Raw genomic sequence first — 8,212 nt, forward strand, 5'->3', positions numbered from 1 at the left:
ATCTTTACGGAGGCCCTTTGAGGAGGGTTTCATCATCTCCATTGACAGATAGGGACACGGGGGCTCTTGTCCAGGATCACACCTCCAGAAAGTGGTGGAGCCTGCAAATTTAACCACTCTACCCCTCTGCCTCCTTGTGTGGTTCAGATCCAGGAGAATGGGGGCCTGTGCTGGGAGGCAAGAGGGCCTGGGAAAGGGTGCCTGGGGGAATGGGACTGTGTTGACAAGGCTCCTGCGCTGTGACATAGTGAAAAACGTCTCTGGTCTCTGTCCCTGGTTCCTGACTCAAGGACCACTAAGAACCATAGAATCTCCAGAATAAGGCTGGGTGTGGTGGCTCACACCTGTAATCCCAGCACTTTGGGAGGCTGAGTGGGGGAGGATCACTTGAGGTCAGGAGTTCGAGACTTGCCTGGCCAACATGGTGAAACCCTGTCTCTACAAAAAATATAAAAATTAGCCAGGTGTGGTGGCACATGCCTGTAATCCCAGCTACTTGGGAGGCTGAGGCAGGGGAATTGCTTGAACCTGGGAGGCGGAGGCTGCAGTGAGCCAAGAATGCACCCCTGCACTCCAGCCTGGGTGACAGAACAAGACTCTGTCTCAAAAACAGAAACAAGCAAACAAACAAAAAAAAGACCAGACACAGTGGCTTACGCCTGTAATCCCAGCACTTTGGGAGGTCGAGGTGGGGGTATCACGAGGTCAGGAGCTCGAGACCAGCCTGGCCAACATAGTGAAAGCCCGCTACTAAAAACACAAAAATTAGCCGGACATGTTGGTGTGTGCCTGTAGTCACAGCTACTCGAGAAGCTGAGGCAGGAGAATCGCTTGAACCCTGAAGGCGGAGGTGTGAGATGGCGCCACTGCACTTCAGCCTGGGCAACAGCGCGAGACTCCGTCTCAAAAAAAAAAGTATCCCCAGAGTGAGAACAATGTCTTTTTATATATATTCAGGAAATGCTGGTGACTGAAAGGCCCTAGTTTGCTTCAGATGGGGGCTGGGTGCCATGTGAGGAGAGGGTTGGGACTTTCAGACCTCACCCCCACCCACCCCACCCCGACTTCCAGAGAGGAGAGAGGGGTTGGAGGTTGAGCTCAATCCGTGATGTAACCAACCATGTCTACATAATGGAACTTGCATAAATATCCCAAACAACTAGGTTTGGAGAGCTTTCAAGTAGACGTCTGAACACATCCATGTGCCAGGAGGGTGGTGCACCCCAACTCCACAAGGACAGGGACAGAGAGGCTCCTGTGTTCAGGACCCCTCCTGCTCGCCATACGCTATGGACCTCTTCATCAGCTGCTCATCTGTATCCTTTATAATAAACTGGTCATAGTAAGTAAAGTGCTTCTCAGTTCTGTGAGCCATTATAGCCATTTGTCAAGTATGAAGAGAGAGTTGTGGGAACTCCCAATTTGTAGCCAAATCATCAGAAGTACTGGAGGCCCAGGACTTAGGATTGGCATCTGAAGTGGATGAGTCTTGTCTGACTGAGCCCTCAACCTATGGGTTCAGATGCTAACCCCAGGCAGATAGTGTCTGAATGGAATTGAATTGTAGGATGCCCAGCTGGTGTCCAGAGAGTTAGAACATTGGTTTTTGGTGTAGAAAAAATCCACACATTTGGTGTCAGAAGTGCTGTGAGTGTAACAAAACAAGTTTCCTTTCATATGCCGTATTTGTTTTATTAATCTTTTTTTTTTTTTTTTTTTGAGACGGAGTCTTGCTCTGTCACCCAGGCTGGAGTGCAGTGGCCGGATCTCAGCTCACTGTAAGCTCCGCCTCCCGGGTTTACGCCATTCTCCTGCCTCAGCCTCCCGAGTAGCTGGGACTACAGGCGCCCACCACCTTGCCTGGCTAGTTTCTGTTTTTGTATTTTTTAGTAGTAGAGATGGGGTTTCACCGTGTTAGCCAGGATGGTCTTGATCTCCTGACCTCGTGATCCGCCCGTCTCGGCCTCCCAAAGTGCTGGGATTACAGGCTTGAGCCACCACGCCCGGCCTGTTTTATTAATCTTTATGTATTGTATGTGCTTTACAATTTGCATTAATAGATTTTTTTTGTAAATTAAGACTGTGGTTCGAAGGTTCAATGAGACTTGGATTTCAAGAGTCAAAGGAGATAGTATATGTATTTTGGGAGGAGAGAGAAGAGCAGACATAGCCTTTGACATGGCCAGACCTGAGTTCAAATCCCAAGTCAGAAACATCCTAGGCATGTGAGTCCCTGAGCGAGTCCCTGAGCCAGTCCCTCAACCTTTCTTTCTTTCTTTCTTTTTTTAAGACGGAGTCTCGCTCTGTTGCCCAGGCTGGAGTACAGTGGCATGATCTCGGCTTACTGCAAGCTCCACCTCCCGGATTCACACCATCCTCCTGCCTCAGCCTCCCGAGTAGCTGGGACTATAGGTGCCCGCTACCACCCCTGGCTAATTTTTTGTATTTTTAGTAGAGACGGTATTTCACTGTGTTAGCCAGGATGGTCTCAATCTCCTGACTTCGTGATCCACCCGCCTCAGCCTCCCAAAGTGCTGGGATTACAGGCGTGAGCCCCCATGCCTGGCCCCTCAACCTTTCTGATTTTGCTTTCTGCTTTGTAATGTAGGGATGGTAATACTAGCCTCACAGAGCTGTTAGACTAAATAAGCATTTAGCCAGAGCCTCGCACCATAGAAAATGCTGAAGATATGAAACTGGATGGAACTGGAGACATTTTGTAAGTGAAATAAGCCAGGAACAGAAAGTTAAACACAGAATGTTCTAACTCATATGTGGAAGCTAAAATAAGTTCAACTTATAGAAGTGAAAAGTAGAACAGAGGATACTAGAGGCTGCGAAGGGTAGGGGGAAGGGAGGGATGGGGATGCAAAAGGATACAAAATTGCACCTAAATAGAAGGGCTAAGTTTATTCTATACCCCTGTGGGATGGCTATAGTTAACAATAATATACAGTTTCAAATAGCTGTGAGACAGAGCAGGGGCCTTCTTAGGGGCTGGCCAAGCACCCCACCAACATAAAAACAGAGAAAAATATAGGCCAGAAATGGTGGCTCACACCTGTAATACCAACACTTAACAGGTCCAGGGTGGGAGGATCGCTTGAGGCCAGGAGTTCAAGACCAGCCTGGGCAACATAGTGAGACCCCATCTCCACAAAAAATTTTCTAAAATTAGCCAGGCGTGGTGGCATGTGTCTGTAGTCCCAGCTACTCAGGAGGCTGAGGCAGGAGGATCCCTGGAGGCTTGAGTGTCCAGGCTTCAGTGAGGTGCAGTGATGCCACTGTACTGCAGCTTGGGTGACAGAGTAAGACCACCTCTAAAGAGAAAAAAAAAAAAAGAACAGAAAAGAAAAAGAAACTTAAGTTTCTTCAAAAGTATTTCAGGCACCTAGCTAGCCTTGAGAAGTAAATGAGCAAGCTGATAAACAAAAATGTAATACTAACTTAAGACAATAGCCAAAACAGTTAGAATCACAGTGTATTTGGCTCCCTATAAAAACTAAAGATAACATCTTAACTTATGTCCTTGCATTGCTTTTCATAAACCCAGACCCCCACCAAACACATCCACTGGCACATAGATCTCAGACAAGGGGGAGCAGAGGAATAAACTCTAACCACCAGTCTTTGCACTAAATTTCTTCCTCTCACACCTGTAACCTCAGCACTTTGGGAGGCCAAGGTGGAAGGATTGCTTGAGGCCAGAAAGTTCAAGACCAGCCTGGGCAACAAAGCACAACCTCCATTTCTACAAAAACAAAACACAACAAAATTTAATTAGCCAGGTGTGGCAGCACGTATCTGTGGTCCCAGCTAGATGGGAGACTGAGGCAGAAGGATCACTTGAGCCCAAGAGTTTGAGGCTGCAGTGAGCACTGATTGCTCCACTAAACTCCAGTCTGGGTGACAAAGCGAGCCCCTGTCTCAACAAATAATAAATTTTAAAAATTAAAAATAAATAAATTTCTTTCTGAGGGGCCTGGAAGAGGTCATGCACACAGGCCAGAGCTAACATTCATTTTTTCTGACCCCAAATGTTTAGACAAAGGTTCATGTCCTTAACCAATGACAAATGAGAAAATCTTTAAATTCACCCATGACCTGTGGACCCCCACTTCAAGATGTCCCACCTTTGTTTTTCTTTTTTCTTTTTTTTTTTGAGATGGAGTCTCGCTCTGTCACCCCAGGCTGGAGTGCAGTGGCGCGATCTCGGCTCACTGCAAGCTCCACCTCCCGGGTTCATGCCATTCTCCAGCCTCAGCCTCCTGAGTAGCTGGGACTACAGACGACCACCACTGCGCCCGGCTTTTTTTTTTTTTTTTTTTTTTTTGTATTTTTAGTAGAGACGGGGTTTCACCGTGTTAGCCAGGATGGTCTCGATCTCCTGACCTCGTGATCCACCCGCCTCGGCCTCCCAAAGTGCTGGGATTACAGGCGTGAGCCACCGTGCCTGGCTCAAATATTTATTAAGCTATTTTCTGCATAGTCAGACAAATGATGTCTTATATCCACACAAAAATTTGCCCACAAATGAATGTTCATAGGGCAATAGGGCCATTATTCATAATATCAAAAAAGTAGAAACAACCCAAATATTCAATTGATGAATGGGTAAACAAAATGTGGTATATCCATACAAAGAAATAGTATTCTGCCATAAAGAGGAATGAATACGCAATAAAACTATTACTTTAAAAAATAACGAAGTGCTGATTCATACCACAACCTGGAGGAATCTTGAAAACATTATGCCAAGTGAAAAAAGCCAGACACGAAAGGCCATACATTGTATGATTCCATTTATGAGAAATGCCCAAAATAGGCAAATCCATAGAGACAAAATACAGATCAGGGGTTGCTGGGGGCTGTGGGGAAGAAAGGAGGGGGAGTGGTTGCTAACAGGTATAGGGCTTCCTTTTGGGTGATGAAAATATTCTAGAATAGATAGTGACGATGGTTGCACAACTTTGTGGATATACAAAAAGTCATTGAATTACACCATTTTTAAAGGGTGAAAGTTATGGTACATGAATTAGATCTCATTTTTTGAAGATTTTAATGATGGAAAGAGCACACATTTACTTTTGCTTCCTCTCTCACTTTGCTTTTGTCACTAAAATGATCACAGGTTGTTTTAAGTGTAAATCTACAAGAACAAAGAGAACAGGAGATGAGAAAACAATAGAATTTTAGAAGCAGGAAAGCAGGTGAGCAAGTGTTAAGTCCCTTAGTGGACACCCCAAAAACTGCATCCCAAACCTGCAGCTAGAAAAGCTGAGAAGCCACCTAGTTACGTGTCAGAACAGACTCAGGAACTGGTATGTCGGGTACCCGGGTGGTGAGTAGAGGTGGGGCTAAAAAGAGGAGGGTAGTTTGGAAATCTGTTTCTAAGGTAGTGAAATACCCACGCCCTCTCCCTCTCCGAGTGCCATCCATCCCCTTCCTTGAGGGAAAACTGCAAGTGTCTTTCCCAGACACAGTGGAGAATGTGAGCCTGGTACTGAAGCTGAGAGGCCCAGTGTTCTCCCCTGCCCACAATGTGAAGGCCAGGCCTTCACCCAAGCCACAGCCTGGAAGATACTTCTCTGTGGAGCATGACCATCCCAGGAACAAAAGACCTCAGGACGGTGACACTGGGAGTTTCCTGATGAAACAGCCCAGCCAGAATACCCCTATAGGAAGCCCTCGGCGGATAAACCCTACTCATGGGTCACAGCTGTCTTAGACAATCAGGTTTTTTAGATAACCCAGAATCATGGGACATCTAAAGAAAGCCCTTAACATAAAAGAGAGTGAAAAAAACAATCACATAGGAAAAAGAAAAAAAAGCACTATGGAGGAAATGAACTGTCATTAATAGCCCTAGGGAGAAGAAGGACGACACTGTGCCCATGAAACAAGAATAGGATGCTATAAAAGTTTAATTAGTACAGAAGAACAAAACACAGCTCTTGAAGATTTAAAATCTGAGGGAAGATATTAAACAACCAATAGATGGAAGATAAAGTGTTTTTATAAAACCTCCCAAAGTGTAGACCACAAAGATAAATTTAAAAATCAGACAGAAAAGATAAGAGAATTAAACACCAGTCCAGGAGGCCCAACAGCCAAATACCAAGTTCCAGAAATAGAGAACAGAAAATATAGAGGGGAAGAAATCATCAGTGAAATAAGTCAATGTATTTTCCAGAACTCAAGGACATGAATTTCCAAACCGAAAAGGCCCAGTGAGCACTGAGGACAAGGTGTGAAAGCAATTTCACAGCAAGACATGCTGTTGTGAAGTTTCAGCCAAATAAGAACAAAGAGAAGATTCTGCAATTTTCCAGAAAGGAAAAATCAAGACAAATACAAAGGATTAGGAATCAGAAGATTAGGAATCAGAATGACTTTAGATTTCTTTCTTTCTTTCTTTCTTTTTTTTTTGAGACGGAGGCTTGCTCTGGCTGGAGCGCAGTGATGTGATCTTGGCTCACTGCAACCTCTGCCTCATGTTCAGGTGATTCTCCTGCCTCCACCTCCCAAGTAGGTGGGATTACAGGCGCCTGCCACCACCACTGGCTAATTTTTGCGTGTGTGTGTTTTTTTTTTTTTTTTAGTAGAGATGGGGTTTCACAATGTTGGCCAGGCTGGTCTCGAACTCCTGACCTCAGGTGATCCATCTGCCTCGGCCTCCCAAAGTGCTGGGATTACAGGCGTGAGCCACCGTGCCCAGCTGAAAAAGTTTTAAATTGCGTTGGGGACGGAGATGGAAAAAAATTTTTTTTGTTGGAAAGTGGTGTAAAGAGGATGGTGAAGATCTGCTACTCTTTTTACAGCAAATCTTGTAGAACTATTTGATTATTTTTATTTTTATTTTTTTGTTTGTTTGAGACGGAGTCCACTCTGTAGCCCAGGCTGGAGTGCAGTGGAGCAATCTTGGCTCACTGCAGCCTCTGCCTCCTGGGTTGAAGTGATTCTCCTGCCTCAGTCTCCTGAGTAGCTGGGACTACAGGCTCGTGCCCATGCTCAGTTAATCTTTTTGTGTTTATAATAGAGATGGGGTTTCACCATGTTGACTAGGCTGATCTTGGGAGGCTGAGGTGGGTGGATTGCCTGAGCCAGGAATTCGAGACCAGCCTGGGAAACACAGTGAAACCCCGTCCCTACTAAAATACAAAAAACTAGCCAGCCATGGCAGCGTGCACCTGTAGTCCCAGCTACTCAGGAGGCTGAGGCAGGAGAATTGCTTGAACCAGAGAGGCAGAGGTTGCAGTGAGCTGAGATCGCGCCACTGCACTCCAGCCTGGGTGACAGAGCAAGACTCTGTCTCAAAAAAAAAAATGTGACACCTGCCTTCTCCAAATAATCAATGTCACAAAAAAAGGTATATGTGTGTAGATACACGGGGATCTGCATTTTAAAAGATGTAAAAAACAATAAACCAAATGCAATTTGTAAATATTTGCAAGATGTACGATTTGGAAAAATATATATATAAAAGATTTTTTTAGAAGCTGGGGAAATTTGAATATCAGATGACATTTGGAAATTGTTATTGCTCTTCTTAAGTATGATAATGAAGTTTTAGTCTGGTGGGAGAATTTTTTTAGGAGATGAAGGCTGAAATACTTGGAGGTAACATGACATGATGTTTGAACTTATTTTCACGTTGTTAGGAAAAGAGAGAGAGTGGAAGGGTGTGGCTCACGCCTGTAATTTCAACACTTTGGGAAGTTGAGGTGGGAGGATTGCTTGGGAAGTCAGCTTGAGGCCAGGAGTTTAAGACTAGTCTGAGCAGTATAGAGAGACCTTGTCTCTTAATTTTTTTTTTTTTTAAATTAACCAGGCATAGTAGTAATCCTAGCTACTCAGGAGGCTGAGGCAGGAGGATCGCTGGAGCCCAGGAGTTCGAGGTTGCAGTGAGCTGTGTTCATGCCACCACACTCCAGCCTGGGTGACAGAGCAAAACTCTCTCAAAGATAAAAATAAAGGCCAGATGCAGTGGCTCACATTTGTAATCCCAGCACATGGGGAGGCCAAGGCAGAAGGATTGCTTGAGCCTAGGAGTTCAAGACCAACCTGGGCGACATAGTGAGACTCCATCTCCACAAAATTTTTTTAAAAATTATTATCTGGGCCTGGTGGCACACAACTGTAGTTTCAGCTACTCGAGAGGCTGAGATGGGCAGATGGCTTGAGCCCAGGAGATCAAGGCTGCAGTGAGCCG

Source organism: Trachypithecus francoisi, unplaced genomic scaffold (assembly GCF_009764315.1).
Source record: "Trachypithecus francoisi isolate TF-2019V2 unplaced genomic scaffold, Tfra_2.0 Lachesis_group2, whole genome shotgun sequence".
Lineage (NCBI taxonomy): Eukaryota > Metazoa > Chordata > Mammalia > Primates > Cercopithecidae > Trachypithecus > Trachypithecus francoisi.